The sequence below is a fragment of the Callospermophilus lateralis genome, chromosome 1, assembly GCF_048772815.1.
Source record: "Callospermophilus lateralis isolate mCalLat2 chromosome 1, mCalLat2.hap1, whole genome shotgun sequence".
NCBI classification, from domain to species: Eukaryota; Metazoa; Chordata; class Mammalia; order Rodentia; family Sciuridae; genus Callospermophilus; species Callospermophilus lateralis.
In genome coordinates, this window is record NC_135305.1 from 142,394,615 (window position 1) to 142,413,316 (window position 18,702).

Genomic DNA, 18,702 nt, shown 5'->3' on the forward strand with positions numbered 1-18,702 from the left:
GGTGGAGAGGTATTTTTGCTGAGGAGAAGGCACAATGGGACTATGCTCATGTCCTTCCCATATTTATTCAAAACCTCCTCTTATGCAGAAGATTTACATTGAGGAAAAAAGTACATGGCAAGGGACCCAATTGTCCAAGAATCAGAAGATAGTATTTTCATTGTTAGCAATTATAAACTTGCAGCAAATATTTTGTGTAGGAATTTTGATTTGTTTGGTTCAATCAAGCAAACAAGAAGATTCAAAAATAGCAAAAGCATTTCCCTTTTATTGCTTACTACCTCATCTGCCTAAAAATCTGAAATCATTATGTGGATAGGTCATGAAGGGATTACACTTAAGTGGACCAGTACAAAAAGTCACCTTATAAAAAACTAAAGTTACAGCTTAATCACTTCAGATCAACCCTAATCACTTTAGTTCATCCTTACATAGTAGTATTCAGATTAAGGATAGAACACTTTTGATAAATCATCTTCTACTATAAAGTAACAGAGATTCTTAAGGTAGAAAATTTGCAAGATTATGGGGAAGAAGTTAGAAAGCTAAGGATTTATTATTTCATCCCTTCACCTTAGGTTAGTTTGTTTTTAGTAAGTTCAATAAGTCATTTGTAACATGAGTGAGATAATGAGCTTAATATCTACCCATCCTGCCATATTCTTCTCTCAGATAAACCTGTAGATGTTTCCTGCACATCATAGGAAAACCAAGATATCATTCACTCCTGTCACAAATCAAACTTCCAAGCCTCTTCTCCTCCAACTCCAAGTTACAACATTCAAATGTTAGCATTCACCTTCCTGGGTACCCCAAACACCTAATTATCAGGGAAGATTTCAATGAATTACTTTCTACTTATTAAGTCACATTCTCTGTTTTTAACTTATACCATTGTTCACTTGAGTATATTGGACCATTCAACAAGCATGTGGCAGAGTTCTAGGCAAAAGGCTTGAAATATTCATTCAGAATATACTTTATTATTTTGATCTCTAATGAAGTAAATAAAGGAAATATATAAATAGCAGCATTCATTTACCCCATTCATTCATCTATTGCCCAACTTGACACTTCTTTCTTTAATACCTCTGTTTGTTAAACATTTCAGAAAAGGAAGTTTTAATAAAATATGAAGGGGGGCATGTTTAATAAAGTGCATCCAAGTTGTAGGCTAACAAGTCAATTTTCTTAAGTGTTCCAAAGAGCACTGCATCTAATGAGTGGTTCTGTGTGTTATATCACTGAGCAGTACCTTAGAGAAGTTCTGTGCTTCCTCCGAGGTCTTCATGTGAAAAAGCAAAATGTTAAGTGGAATTTCTCTCTTTTATAAACAACTCAACTTAATTCAGACTTCCTGAAAAAGTTAAGCAAGATCCTTAAAGGAATTTTATTGAGGGGTCTCTTTCTATTGAAATAAACTCACAACCAAAATCAATGCAGAAATACAGTCCAATGGAACTAGAAGTGATTCACAGTTAAATTTTTAAAATACGTTTTTAGTTGTCAATAGACCTTTATTTTATTTATGTATTTTGTGGTACTGAGAATTGTCAGTATCACATGATAGGCAAGTGCTCTACCACTGAGCTATGGCCCTAAACCTCAAAGGTAAATCTTGACAGTCTGGCTATCATGGTAATTGAGGTGAATTTTATGAAATTATGTTATCTAGTGAGAACTGTGTTACTACCAAATTTGATTTTCCTTTATCCCAGTGATCATTTAGGAATTTCCAGTTAAAAAAAGAGAAAAACAAAGAAAATTATTCAGTGTACTTATTTGTTAAAATAATACACTAAACAAGATGGTCAGATGAATTAAATTAAAAACTGAGTTTTATATAATAGCCATCTTCAAATCATATATTTATCATCTTCAAATAAGATCCAAACTTCAACCTGACATGTTACTTGTTAGAAATGGCAATTAGCCACTGGATATAGTATGATATAGTTTTTTAAAATAGTTATCCATGGGCCCTTCCCCCATGCCCAGCCTCTGATCCCAATAGTCTTTCAAATTTAATGAGATCTAAATCTAATACATTGAGACACAGACAATTATGGGTTTTTGTAGAAAAAAATAGTCAAATTTTGCCAGTTTAGTAATTCATCATAATATATAAATACAACTATCTTTTGCTGAAAGAAAAAAAAAACAGCTTACAATTACACTTATTGCTACTTTTCTAGTGTTGCTGTAGTGAGTCAAATTTACATTCAGTTTTCAAAATATTAAAAATTAGAAGAAGGTATGTAAAGCAAAAAATGAATCATATCACAATATTTATTAGAAAATTAAATTTTCAAAATAAGAAATTTGTATAAATAAATGAAAACTTGACAATGAAGATTCAGTTATCATGTTGGAATTAAATGCCACTCAGAAAATTGTATAGGCTATAAATCTACAGAAACAGAGAGAAAAGATAAAAATGGCAGGTACAGAAAGTAATATTTAAGATTAAACATCCCTTTCTCATAATGATTGTAGTTTCTTTTAAGGAATGAAAGTTTTAATTTACATCAAGAAGTAAGATATTCAGTATGCTTCATAAGTAGTTAGGCAAAAGTAAACAGAAAAATGGTATATTAGAATAACAAAATTAAAATTTTATTTTGATCTTGAGAATAAGCGTGAGACTTCTCTCACATTTACTTGAAAACAGAATCATTTTTTCATTCCCATAGGATATTTATTTATATATTTTGAAAATAGTTTTCTACAGATCTAAGTTTAGAATTCTGTATTTATATTTTACTTTAAATATGGTGTTCATAGTAGACTTCAGATTTTAACAATATTACACAGATGTATTTTTCACTCCCAAGTTTGCTTAATATTATCAGAAAGGAATGATGAATTTTCTTAGATCCTATTTTAATAATAGGATTATTTGAAAACAATGTTTTAAAATATGTGATAATTTATTTTAAAATATAATGTTTCAACATATGTAAAGGTCAACCAAACTATAATTCAAATACAATATACTTGAAAGTTTTGGTTAGTAAATTGAAATGAAGAAAATAAAATTTGAAAGACCATATTTAAAAAGTAGTTCAATTATGAAAAAATTATGAGTAAAAAAATAATAAGGTAAAACAGAGAGGAAATAATAAATTACAATTGGGAAATAAATAAACAAGGCAGCTTTTTTGAAGAGATCTATCACCTTTTCTAGTCAACACAATGAAAGAAATATAAGAGAACAAATACTGGAAATGATAATGATTCTATGGTCACAGATGCAGATATTTGGGAAATTGTAAAGGAAATACAGTGAACAACCCTATGCTGGTCATATGTACTTTTCATAGAAAAACTTAAATTACCAAAATTAATTTAAAAAGTGGAAAATATAAAGAGCCAATGATGAAAAATCTAGTGAAAAATAAATATAAAAAATTCCATATAAATCAAAGCTACATCATTTCCTTCATAAAATAAGCCTATATAAAGTTTTCAGGGGATAGTTAACATGTATTTATAGAGAAGAGGATAATAAAATTTTTGAAAATTTCTAATTTAATAAAAAAATTAAGACTTTAGTTTTAGGAAAACCTGAAAAATTGCTTTTACAATATACAAATCCTTCAGAAAAATCTCATGTACAATGAATTTAAATTTATTACACTTTGGGATTATTAGATAGAATAATAGGTCAACATGAGGAAATTTATCAATGTAATTAATAAATAATTAAATCATAGAAAGGAAATCATATATAATAGGATTTGATTAAGTTCATCATTATTTTCTGATAATACTACACTTGGGAGTGAAAAATCCTTAGCATGATATTGCTGAAATTCTAAAGCCAATCACCAGCCAATCATCAACATTTCAAATTTAAATCTCTAGAAAACTACCTTTAGAAGGCATACATATATATTCTATGGGGGACAAAAGTTCTGTTTTCAAATAAATGTGTACTTATTCTCAGACAGTGTGCATTATACCGTATTTGTACAGTGTAAAAGATCTAAGAAGCTCTATGCTAAAATAACATTTTAAGTGCTAAGCATTGGTAGAGTAATGTGAAAAGAAGTCACCTTATGAGCAGCATGCATATTAAAATTTTGTATAGCACTTCAAGTTACCATTTTTAGAAATTTAAAACCCAATGTATATTCACCAAAGCCACAAATAAGAAAAGACCTTCATTTTCACAAAGATGGGCAGCCATTTTTCCCAGTGTGATGAAATTTCAATTCAAGTAAGAATGGTAGGGAAGAAGAAAGAAAAACATGAGGTAGAAAGGGGAATAATTGAATGCCAAGTATTAGAAAAAAAGAGAAAAAAATTATGCATAAATTTAAAATATTTTCTTAATCTTAATTATATCAATTTAAAAGTTTTGAATCAAGAAGTTTATTAAAATAGCTTATTACAAAGTCAATATATGAAATTTAGTATGTCTTCTAAATTGCCAAAAGATATTAGGTATAAATTTTAGTGGAAAAAATCCCAAGTATAAGAACAAAATTGTAATTTAACTAAGAACATACTTTATTGAAAATAAGTAATGCACATATGTTAAAAACACAATTTTCAAAACTATATTTAAAAGAAGTAAAAATATTTTAAAGTGTAAAAAACAGTTTTAAAATATTTTTAAAGTATGAAACTATTAATTGTTAGAAAAATGTGTACATGGAATAAAACCATTTGTTCTCAAGAATCTTAACATTGTAAGAAAGCTAATTTATCTCAAATAAACCTGTCAATTTACTCTTATTTCAATCAAAATAACTTTTTATTTCTGGTCATTAAGTAAATTATTCAAATAAAAGGGAAAAGTTAATTCTAAATCTTACCCAGAAAAATTTAGATAGTAGGATAGTTAAGAAATTATGGAAAGGAAAGGAAAGAATTCATTATAAATCAGTAATTAGAAATACAGTGGAATGATAAAAGAATAGTCATACATACAACTAAAATAGGGTAGAATTTCCAGAAAACAAATAAGTTATGGTAAGTTTGAAAAAAGTGTTGTGTAACAAATTTAAAAACTACCAGATAATCAGTGAGGATTAAGAACAAGTCCAACCAAGTGCAAATGAAAATGTGGGAGAAAGTTGATGTCATAAAACAAAAAAGGGGAATGTAAGTTGGAATGAACTATCTGGAGAAAGTTCAGTAGGCATCAAGGGTGTTCAATATGTACAAGATCTTTGGACCCTGACTTCCTTTTTTTCTCCCTGTTTTTACTAATTTATTGCAAAGAAGAAATAACGAACTTCACAAAGACATATTCTTGAGGCTGTTAATGTCAGTGTTTTATACACACACACACACACACACACACACACACACACACATACATACATACATATATATATGCTAATTGCTATATATTTGGATGATCTGGGCTTTTTGCTTGTCCATGATTTCTGAAGTCACTTGGAATTTAGAACTTGAACTCATCACCTCTTTCTAAAATCTCTTCATTACACTGGGATTTTTTGCCTCTCATAAGAAAGTGAAGTCCTTTGATATATTCAGTTTCCCACGGCCTTGTTTCTGGAAAAGACATCAAATGCCTAATGAGAGTTTCTACTTCACCAAGAACATTAGATAGGAGTCTTTCCTTTCTTTCTAATAAATGGGTGGCAATCTCTATATTGGTTTTGTTCTGTTCTGCCATATGTATCTGGCCTAGGGCCATGTGTTCCCAGATCACTTTAGTTAACTTTGCAGAAATTCATTTTCTTGATATGTATGTGATAGCATATGTTTTTAGCTTGTATCCTGTAACATTCTGTGCTCTGAGTGGGGTGAAGTCAATAGTAAATGTAATTAATTTGAAATAAAATTTCCCATAACGAATTATTAAAAAAAATGTCTGGAACAATTTGATGTGAAATGTTATAGCAATCCAAGGAAATTTTGTTCACTGTAGGCTCAGGTAGTCTTTGTTAAGAGACTTCCCTTGTACAATAATAGGTTTGATGAAACAAAATCCTATTTGACACGTATGGACCTTGCTGTAGGAAATTGGCAGTAGGGGCTTCAATTCTTAACATAAAAAAAACTTACAAAATAAACAACAATAATAATTTTGGCAGTGATCCAAACATTAAAAGTTAAATGAAATATTTTCAATTAGGTTTATATTCAGTGTATTTATGAAGAAAAATTATAAAAATAAGATTATATAATTTCTTTTACCTGTCAAATGCTAATAACATGTTTACCAACTCTATGAATTTAAAAAAAAATTCTGTGTTATGACAAAGTAGAAGCTATGGGGAAAATGTTTATTTGAGTGATTATAGGTAAATATATAATTTTATTATTTAAATTTAGTAAAACACATTAAAATAATTATTATTTTACTAATGGATAGAGAAGTTTATTTTTCATGAAAAATGTTACACTTTAGAATCTTAAAAAAAAACAGAATTATTGCAACAAATATTTTGGTCTGTTGTAGAATGAAACAGTTTGAATCAAATAAAAGAAACTTAAGATTTTATGTGAGGTAGAGTGTTATATTTTAAGACAGGTATCTAACATATTAATCTGTAATTGAAAAGAAAAAAAATATTTGCTCACTTCAAGTATTTATACAGCCTTATGAGGCTCAGATAAAGGCAATGATATCACAGCTTGGAGAAAAATATAATTACTTCATTTATTCAACTTTTCCTCTTCTGGCTTTCTCCCTCTCATTTTTTCCTCTTTGTCCATTTTATATGCTCTGGAAAATAAGCTTGAGAGCTTACACACACAAAGAAATGATAAAATGTCACCTTGAGAGCTTTCATCAAAGGCAAACTCAAACTAAATATTCTAACAAAAGGTAAGTGAACAAAGAGTTAAAATGTGGTAACAAATATGTAATGAGCTGCAAGAAAAATCGATAATTGCACTCCAGATCTGTGGAAACTATACTGTCCCGGATCCAACAGAGACACAGTTCTGCCGCAGTATTTTGTGAACCAAGCTCTCTTGTGGGAACGGACTGCAGAGAACATTTTAGTGGGAGGAAGAGAGCAATAGGAAGAGGAGTATGATTCATGTTCAGCATCTCAAGTGAAGGATAGAGTGCAAGCATGGAATAATGAAACAAAAACAAAGTATTCAGCATGACAAGAAGGTTACTGTTAGAGAGTTCTTAGAATTATTTAAAAAGGTTAGTCTATGAATAAACATGCTTCATCAAGGTCTCTTACACATGCAAAGAGAGATGTTAATGAATAATAAAAGAGTAATGGGGACTGGGTGAAGAGATTAATGTTAATCTTACCCAAAGCAGATACAAATTAACATTGGACTAACATTTTTGTAATCACTTCTCAAGGCAAAAATTCAGTTAATGTGACTATATCAATATTTCAAATCTCATTCCCTTTAAAGTATACTTGCCTCTCTTCCTATAAGCTTGCTCTCCTCTGTGAATGACTGTAGCTCAGTCTTGTCAATACTTGAGGAGACTTATAAGTGGTGTGGTTGGGAGAAATTGGGAGCAATTCTCTAAACCACAGTGTTATGAAGCAGAATTGCCTTAGGGCATGTTTCAATTGGGAAGTTCAGTTTAGAGAGGAGTAATTACTCTAAAGAAAATAGATGTGTAAGCCCGGAACAGTATGTCTTGCTTCATTATTTTACTTAATATTTTATACAGCACACAAACACACACACACACACACACACACACACACACACACAAACACACACATTTGAGAGGAGAAAGATGCCTGTGATTTCTGGCAAATACACATTTTCATGTATAAGCTGTCAGTCACAGAACTGGTGTATGTAATTCATACACCAATTAATTAATTGTAATTAATAAGCATTATATCAAATGAATCAGTATAGGTAAACATCATGTGAATACCACTACCAAAAGGGAAAATACCTTAGAAGCTAAATGTAAAGCATTTTATGAGTGTGAGCTAAATCTTATCTTTTTTCATGGCCTGCATTGATGATAGGCAAAGCAAAATGAATATTTTCCTAAGAATTATCAATGTGTCTGATTTTTTTCCACAAGAGATTTATTTTATCTCATATCCTTTTCTTTTGTTGGTAGTCACTAGATACACTTTATATAGTGATTTATTCCTCTTGTTTGTCATATAATATAAGTACCTGTCATAGTTTGTTTAAGGTGTCAGAGACTTAGAAAAATTTTATGAAACTAAATGGACTCCTCAAATAAGTGTTTTGCATCTGGGCAGAATGTGTGGTTTATGTTGTGATGCCTTGACACCTTTATATAATAAGAGGGCCTAACTCCATCATACTATGATAGATTGGACTTGTTTGAAGCATGGTGCTGTAGAAAAATAGGTTTATATGCTGTTGTCTGCAAAACCAAATGACTATCCAAAGCAATTCACCCTATTAAAATAACTGTCCAGGCAATCTCACTTCTATACTTTTAATAGACAGCATATAGTTCCCCTATAAAAGAAACAAGAAATGGTTTCCACACTGAATGAGTTCCCAAAGGTGCTGGGATTTGTCTCATTATGTAAATCGTTTCCATCTCTCCTCATCTTTGCTTCTCATCCAAGTGGTGAATTTTCTGTCAATAGCATTAGCCTGGCTAAACCAGTGTAACACAGAAGGATATTCTGGAGATGAGATTACCATTTTTCATTTATATAGAAAATTATATCCAGTATTCCTGCTTGAAAAGGATTATTCTGTGATATGGGCAGAATTCTGCCTTCTCATTAAAAGAGGCAGTCAACTATTTTACTTTTTTTATTTTATAGTTTTAAAGAAGTTGGATATGGCAGGAAAGACTATGTGAGATTTCATACTGTTAAATTCTCCAGGGGAAAATCACCACTTGTGCATTCTCCTCAGATCCCTTTGGTAACTAAAAGCCCAATGCTGTGCTGATAGCTTCCCATGGCCATCAATTCTACTACCTGCATTAATAATTTTGACCAAAGGAAGAAGGTTAATATGATGAAATAAAATGAACTTTGTCAAGTTCATTAAAGTTCAGTTACAAACTGACAAACCCAGGAATATTCTGAAAAAGGATGTTACTGTAGTCTATGATTCTCCTTGAATTTACTTCTGCTGCTTCTCTTCATATATTGTTCTGGGGGTAGGCATAATCTCATAACAGTTTTTCTTCTAGTTCTATTATACTATTTTTACCATCATTATTATCATCAGAATCAATGATGAGATATTTAAAATGTCAGTTACTCAATGAAATTGATTGACAAGAGGCAAGTTTGTGTTTTTTAAATGATTGTTTTATAATATTAAAACCATAACTTTTTCTGTTTTTCAAGAAAAAGTGTGGCTTAAAGAGCATAATTAATTTAAGATCACACAGCAAGTAAATTGAATAAGTCATATCCAAATCCATATTTGAATGCAAAGCTAAGGCATATATGGTATGCTGTTTTCATAAAAATACTCTGAAAGCAAATTTCTTCTACATATTTATCTCATTATTATATGCTTTACCTAAACTGGCAGATTTGATTAAATTCCCTTGAGAAACAGAAATACTCCTTACTAAACCTCCACTAGGACATCAGGCATCAGGAACAAGGTGCCTTGATTTACCATCCATAAAAGGAAAAAAATTAATGCTAATGAGTTTATTCTTTGATAAGTAATCAAGTGGTTTACTTTTATTTGATATTGTCTTCCAATTATTGAGAATATGTATTTAAAGTCAGGCACAGCAATGAAATATGCCTGTTTTCTTTTTCTTTGTTCATTTTATTAATTTATAACATAGCAATATGAGTTTCTTAGTACTTGTCAAAAGAATTTACACTTTAACTGGCAATAGAAAAGCTCAAAAAGACAGGTAGGGCCATTATTTCTTTGAATAGAGAAATTGGACTAAACTGACAGTTGTAAGGTAAGTGAGGCAAAATAAAAGTGACTAAAGAATTTAACTCCCTAAAGAAGGAAATTATTGAGGCACCACCAACAGTACACCACTTCTGTAGCTATTACTGATCACAGTAAAACATGTAAAGAAAGGTATGCCCATGACTTGCAGCTAAATTTCTTCAACTAAATACAGCACTCTTTTCAATGTATTCTGAATCATTTCAAGTTACTTTTTGTGGAATAAATTCTTCTAAGTTCCATTCCATGGATGAAATAAAGTAAATATCTTTAAGTTCATATTTATATAATTAAAACTATACAGCCTACCACTTGAAGCCAGCAGATAAACATTTCTGTTATTTTGTGGATTTTTTTTTAGGTTTGTGGTTTCCCAGCATCCATCTTTTTTGGGGGGGAATTATCTTTTCCCCATTTCACGCAGTGTTAGTTTGACTGTAATTTAAAGTATATTTTGTTCTCACCATGTGGCACCAAAAAATTATTGGCAGTTGTTTTTTTAAGAAGTCCTTTCTCTTAAAACTCCAATAATGCAAAAGAAAGGATAATCGTAACTTCTCTCCTGGATACTAAATTTTGAGCAAACAATGGAAAGATGAAAAAAATAATTGAGTTTCAATATAACCATAGTACCCTTCTTTCTGTGTAATACTTTCTATAACTTTAAGGAGTCTTCCAACTCTGTTGGTTAAAATGTCCTTTGCATTTGTGAGCTCCCTGTATCTTTCCAATTAGCTTATCGTTCCTTCACTAAGGACACCTTTTATTGCTTGCATCTAAGAATAGTAAATAGCTTAAATTCCAAAAGCAACTAGCAAATGGGAAAATTTTTGCTAGTAAGTAGATAGAATTTGTGATTTATTAAAGATAATTCCATGCCCAGACCATAACATATTATTAAGGTTCAGAAGAAATCAATTTAGTTATCACATTAATTAAAGCTATTTTACCTTTGCTATCTAATTAACATCAAGTCCAATGTCTCCATTTTTTGGTCTACTCCAATCTAATATCCATTCAGTACATAAGGAAATATTTTTAAATTTTTAAATCAGTAATTTTTTCTTAAGCTTCTTTGGTAGCTCCCAATTGTTCTGCAGATAAAATTTTTAAAAAATCTGCGCTTAGTAAGGCCATGAATAATCTAGCTCATTGCTCATTTCTCTCTTTCCCTCTCATGTTTGGTCAGTTCTTTTATTTTTTATTGGGTAAATTATAGTTATACATAATAGTGGGATTCATCATGTCATATTTGTACATGTACTACATAATTGATCAATCTCATTTCCTAGTAAATCCCTTTTTCTTACTACTGACCTACTTGATCTATGCTCTCCTGATCTTCCTTCTGATTATTATTGTTGTTATTATTATTATTATTATTTTAATTAGTGAAGAATTAACATTGTCAAAAAGGCCATATTATCAAAAACAATTTGCATATTCAATATAATCCCAAGTAAACTACCAATGACATTCTTCACAACACTAGGAAAAAAAAGTATTAAAATTCTGGTTGAAGAATAAAAGACCCAGAATAGTCAAAGCAATACTGAACTGTAAGAACAATGCATGAAACATTATAATACCTGATCTCAAATTATGCTACAAAGCTAGATAGTAAAAAAAAAAACAGCATAGTATTGGCATAAAAATAGACATGAAGACCAATAGAATAGATAGAAAACAGAGACAAATATACACAGACACAGTCGTCTGATCCTTCACAAAGATTCAGAAACATACATTGGGAAAAAATACAGCCTTTTTAACAAATGGTGCTGGGTAAAGCATATATTTCTCACAGTGTACAAAAATCAACTCAAAGTGCATCAAAGACATAGGAATTAGACCAGAAACATTGCAACTTTGAGAAGAAAGTATAGAACCAACTCTCCAACATACAAGCACAGGCACCAACTTCCTTAATGGGACTTCTAAAACCTCAAGAAATAAAACTGAGAATCAAAAACAGCATCAAATTTAAAAATCATCTGCAAAGGAAATGAGTAAGGGAATGAAAAGAACCTACATACAGTGAAAATGTCTGCCAACTACTCTTCTGATAAGGGATTGATATCAAGAATATGTAACCAACTCAAAGACATCAAAAAATAACAAAAAAGGCCCAATCAATAAATTGGCAAAAGACCTAAACAGATATTTTTTAAAAGAAGAGATACAGATCGCCAAGAAATATATGAAAAACAATGTTCAACATCCTTAGCAATCAGGAAAATGCAAATGAATGCTACACTGAGACTTCATTTCACTTCAGTTAGGATAGCAATCATCATCGGACTACAAATAATAATAATTGCTGACAAGGATGTGGGGGGAAAAGGTACAAAAATATTATTGATGGGACTGCAAGTTGGTACAACTATTTTGAAAATAGTATGGAAATTTCTCAGAAGACTATGGGTGGACTGACCACATGACCTACTTCTACTACTCCTTCCTATTTATCCAAGAGAACTCAAACCAGGATACTATTGAGATACATGAATATTTGATTTTATAGCAGCAAAATTCACAATAGCCAAGTTATAGAACCAGACTAGGTGTCCTTTAACAGATGAATGGATGAATAAAATGTGATATGTGTGTGTGTTTGTGTATATATATACATATATATGTATATATCTCTATACGTATATATATATGTGTGTGTGTGTGTATATATATAGTCACACACATATAATGTGATACACACAAACACACACACACACATACACACACACAGAGTTTTATTCAGCCATAAGAAAAATGGAATTATGTAATTTTTGCTAAATGGATGAAACTGGAGAACATCATGCTAAGTGAAATAAGCCAGACCCATAAAGTGAAAGGCTGAATGTTTTCTCTCATACATGGAAGGTAAAGAGAGGGAGGGAAAAAAGAACAAAAAAGTGAGGTGGGAATATTATGAAAATAGAAGGAAGAATAATAGTTAGAAAAAGGGAATCAAGAAGAAGGGAGGAAGGAGGGGGATACTATGGAATAAATCTCCCAAATTATGTTATGTCCACCTATGAAATAGGTCTCAATGAATCCTGCTTATACATATATACTTATAATTCATTGCTCATTCTTAAACTTCAACTCTTAAATTATGACTAACTTCAATTCCTAAGTTACAAACCAGTTCAAAGTTTTTAAGTTTTTAAAATTCTGAAGCTCTCTTCCTCAAGTTTTTGCTTCCAATTTAAATGTACTCTTAAGAAAATTATTTCCTATCTACAGTTTTCACTTCTCTGCCCATGTGTGTTCACCTCATTATTTTATCATATTTAATTACATAGTATGTTTTTCACTTGTTTCTTGTTGGTATAGAATGTAAAATCCACAGCATATTGATTCACAATTGGAATTCACAGTGCATTTTCTGTGCAGATCTGAATTGAAACATTTTCTTATGATGACACAGTTTATTATCCTTTTTTTTCAGTAAAGTGAAAGTTCTTTTTGTTTTAATTATTCATTTCATAAAAGTACATATTTTAGTGCTCAGAAATTATCTTAGACATCTTTATGCAAGCTTGTTTTTTACAGAATAGAAAATGAGTAGTAATTTGAAGTGTGAATGCCTATTTCTTTTGTTTTGCATAATGGTAATGAGATTAAGGTGGGTACATTACAAGCATGAGCTCTACCTAAAGTTTTTTTTTTTTAAGTTTTTTAGATTTTTATTTTGAGGCTGAATATTATTATTTTTTTAAATTAATTTTTATTGTAGGTTGTTCAAAACATTACATAGTTCTTGATATATCATATTTCACACTTTGATTCAAGTGGGATATGAACTCCCATTTTTACCCCATATACTGATTGCAGAATCACATCAGTTGCACAACCATTGATTTACATATTGCCATTCTGGTGTCTGTTGTATTCTGCTGCCTTTCCTATCCTCTACTATCCCCCCTCCCCCCTCCCCTCCCCTCTTCTCTCTCTACCCCCTCTACTGTAATTCATTTCTCCCCCTTATATTTTTCCTCCTTTCCCCTCACTTCCTATTGTATGTAATTTTGTATACACCTGAGGGTCTCCTTCCATTTACATGCAATTTCCCTTCTCTCTCCCTTTCCCTCCCACCTCTCATCCCTGTTTAATGCTAATCTTCTTCTCATGCTCTTTGTCCCTACTCTGTTCTTAGCTACTCTCCTTATATCAAAGAAGACATTTGGCATTTGTTTTTAAGGGATTGGCTAGCTTCACTTAGCATAATCTGCTCTAATGCCATCCATTTCCCTCCAAATTCTATGATTTTGTCATTTCTTAATGCAGAGTAATACTCCATTGTGTATAAATGCCACATTTTTTTTATCCATTCGTCTATTGAAGGGCATCTAGGTTGGTTCCACAGTCTTGCTATTGTGAATTGTGCTGCTATGAACATGGATGTAGCAGTGTCCCTATAGTGTGCTCTTTTTAGGTCTTTAGGGAATAGACCGAGTAGGGGAATAGCTGGATCAAATGGTGGTTCCATTCCGAGCTTTCCAAGAAATCTCCATACTGCTTTCCAAATTGGCCGCACCAATTTGCAGTCGCACCAGCAATGTACAAGAGTACCCTTTTCCCCACATCCTCGCCAGCACTTGTTGCTGTTTGACTTCCTAATGGCTGCCAATCTTACTGGAGTGAGATGGTATCGTAGGGTGGTTTTGATTTGCATTTCTCTGACTGCTAGAGATGGTGAGCATTTTTTCATATACTTGTTGATTGATTGTATGTCCTCCTCTGAGAAATTTCTGTTCAGGTTCTTGGCCCATTTGTTGATTGGGTTATTCCTTATCTCATTGTCTAATTTTTTTAGTTCTTTGTATATTCTGGATATTAGGGCTCTGTCTGAAGTGTGAGGAGTAAAGATTTGTTCCCAGGACGTAGGCTCCCTATTTACCTCTCTTATTGTTTCTTTTGCTGAGAAAAAACTTTTTAGTTTGAGTAAGTCCCATTTGTTGATTCTAGTTATTAACTGTTGTGCTATGGGTGTCCTATTGAGGAATTTGGAGCCCGACCCCACAGTATGTAGATCATAGCCAACTTTTTCTTCTATCAGACGCCATGTCTCTGATTTGATATCAAGTTCCTTGATCCACTTTGAGTTAACTTTTGTGCATGGCGAGAGAAAGGGATTCAGTTTCATTTTGTTGCAAATGGATTTCCAGTTTACCCAACACCATTTGTTGAAGACACTATCCTTCTTCCATTGCATGCTTTTAGCCCCTTTATCGAATATAAGATAGTTGTAGTTTTGTGGATTGGTTTCTGTGTCCTCTATTCTGTACCATTGGTCCACCCGCCTGTTTTGGTAACAGTACCATGCTGTTTTTGTTACTATTGCTCTGTAGTTTGAAGTCTGGTATAGCTATACCGCCTGATTCACACTTCCTGCTTAGCATTGTTTTTGCTATTCTGGGTCTTTTATTTTTCCATATGAATTTCGTGTTTGCTTTCTCTATTTCTACAAGAAATGCCATTGGGATTTTGATTGGCATTGCATTAAACCTATAGAGAACTTTTGGTAATATCGCCATTTTGATGATGTTAGTTCTACCTATCCATGAACAGGGTATATTTTTCCATCTTCTAAGATCTTCTTCTATTTCTCTCTTTAGGGTTCTGTAGTTTTCATTGTATAAGTCTTTCACCTCTTTTGTTAGGTTGATTCCCAAGTATTTTATTTTTTTTTGAGGATATTGTGAATGGGGTGGTTGTCCTCATTTCCATTTCAGAGGATTTGTCGCTGATATACAGGAATGCCTTTGATTTATGCGTGTTGATTTTATAGCCTGCGACTTTGATGAATTCATTTATTAGCTCTAATAGTTTCTTTGTAGACCCCTTTGGGTCTGCTAGGTATAGAATCATGTCATCTGCAAATAGTGATAATTTGAGTTCTTCTTTTCCTATTTTTATGCCTTTAATTTCTTTCGTCTGTCTAATTGCTCTGGCCAGTGATTCGAGAACTATGTTGAACAGAAGTGGTGAGAGAGGGCATCCCTGTCTTGTTCCAGATTTTAGAGGGAATGCCTTCAGTTTTTCTCCATTCAGAATGATGCTAGCCTGAGGCTTGGCATAGATTGCTTTTACAATATTGAGGTATGTTCCTGTTATCCCTAGTTTTTCTAGAGTTTTGAACATAAGGGATGCTGTACTTTGTCGAATGCTTTTTCCACATCTATCGAGATGATCATATGGTTCTTATTTTTAAGCCTATTGATGTGGTGAATAACATTTATTGATTTCCGTATATTGAACCAACCTTGCATCCCAGGGATAAATCCTACCTGATCATGGTGCACAATTTTTTTGATATGTTTTTGTATCCGGCTCTCCAGAAGTTTATTGAGGATTTTTGCATCTAGGTTCATTAGAGATATTGGTCTGTAGTTTTCTTTCTTTGAAGTGTCTTTGTCTGGTTTAGGAATCAGGGTGATGTTGGCCTCATAGAATGAATTTGGAAGTTCTCCCTCTTTTTCTATTTCCTGAAATAGCTTGAAAAGTATTGGTATTTGTTCCTCTTTAAAGGTTTTGTAAAACTCTGCTGTATACCCATCCGGTCCTGGGCTTTTCTTAGTTGGTAGTCTTTTGATGGTATCTTCTATTTCCTCAATTGATATTGGTCTGTTTAGGTTGTCAATATCCTTCTGACTCAATCTGGGCAAATCATATGACTTAAGAAATTTATCGATGCCTTCACTATCTTCTATTTTATTGGAGTATAAGGATTCAAAATAATTTCTGATAATCTTCTGTATTTCTGAAGTGTCTGTTGTGATATTGCCTTTTTCATCCCGTATGCTGGTAATTTGAGTTCTCTCTCTTCTTCTCTTTGTTAGCGTGGCTAAGGGTCTGTCGATTTTATTTATTTTTTCAAAGAACCAACTTTTAGTTTTGTCAATTTTTTCAATTGTTTCTTTCGTTTCGATTTCATTAATTTCAGCTCTGATTTTAATTATTTCTTGTCTTCTACTTCTTTTGCTGTTGTTTTGCTCTTCTTTTTCTAGGATTTTGAGTTGAAGTATTAGATCATTTATTTGTTGGTTTTTTCTTTTTCTAAGGAATGAACTCCAAGCAATAAATTTTCCTCTTAGAACTGCTTTCAATGTGTCCCATAGATTCCGATATGTTGTGTCTGTGTTTTCATTTATCTCTAAGAATTTTTTAATTTCCTCCTTGATGTCTTCTATAACCCATTGATCATTCAGTAACCTATTGTTCATTCTCCAAGTGATGCATGATTTTTCCTTACTTCTTTTATCGTTAATTTTCAATTTCATTCCATTATGGTCAGATAAGATGCATGGTATTATCTCTACTCCTTTATATTGTCTAAGGGTTGCCCTGTGACATAATATATGATCTATTTTTGAGAAGGATCCATGTGCTGCTGAGAAAAAAGTGTAACTGCTTGATCTTGGGTGGTATATTCTATATATGTCAATTAAGTCTAGGTTATTAATTGTGTTATTGAGCTCTATAGTTTCCTTATTCAACTTTTGTTTGGAAGATCAGTCCAGTGGTGAGAAAGGTGTGTTGAAGTCTCCCATGATTATTGTACGGTGGTCTATTAGACTCTTGAACTTGAGAAGAGTTTGTTTGATGAACATAGCTGCACCATTGTTTGGGGCATATATATTTATGATTGTTATGTCTTGTTGGTGTATGGTTCCCTTGAGAAGTATGTAGTGTCCCTCTTCATCCCTTTTGATTAACTTTGGCTTGAAATCTATTTTATTTGATATGAGTATGGACACTCCTGCTTGTTTCCGAAGTCCATATGAGTGATACGATTTTTCCCAACCTTTCACCTTCAGTCAATGTATGTCTTTTCCTATCAAATGCGTCTCCTGAAGGCAGCATATTGTTGGGTCTTGTTTTGTGATCCATTCTACTAGCCTGTGTCTCTTAATTGGTGAGTTTAAGCCATTAACATTTAGGGTTATTATTGAGATATGGGTTGTTCTTCCAGCCATATTTGTTTATTTATGTTACTAAACATGGTTTGTTTTCCTCTTTGATTATCCCCCCCCCCTTTACTGTACTACCTCCCGCTGTTGGTTTTCATTGATATTTTCCATTTCCTCTTCCTGTAATATTTTGCCGAGGATGTTTTGAAGAGATGGTTTTCTAGCTGCAAATTCTTTTAACTTTTGTTTATCATGGAAGGTTTTAATTTCATCTTCCATCCTGAAGCTTAATTTCGCGGGATACACAATTCTTGGTTGGAACCCATTTTCTTTCAGTGTTTGAAATATGTTATTCCAGGATCGTCTAGCTTTCAGAGTCTGTGTTGAAAGATCAGCTGTTATCCTGATTGGTTTACCCCTAAATATAATCTGCTTCCTTTCTCTTGTAGCTTTTAAAATTCTCTCCTTATTCTGTATGTTGGGCATCTTCATTATAATGTGTCTAGGTGTGGATCTCTTATGATTTTGCACATTCGGCGTCCTGTAGGCTTCTAGGATTTGGGATTCTGTCTCATTCTTCAAGTCTGGGAAGTTTTCTAGTATTATTTCGTTGAATAGATTGCTCATTCCTTTGGTTTGGACCTCAATACATTCCTGTATCCCAATGACTCTTAAGTTTGGTCTCTTTATGTTATCCCATATTTCTTGAATGTTCTGCTCATGGTTTCTTAACAGCTTTGCTGAGCTGTCTATGTTCTTCTCCAGTTGAAATACTTTGTCTTCATTGTCTGATGTTCTATCTTCTAAGTGTTCTACTCTGCTGGTAGTATTCTCAATTGAGTTTTTAAGTTGGTTTATTGTTTCCTGCATTTCCAGGATTTCTGTTTGTTTTTTTTTTTATAACCTCTATCTCCCTGTATAATTGATCTTTTGC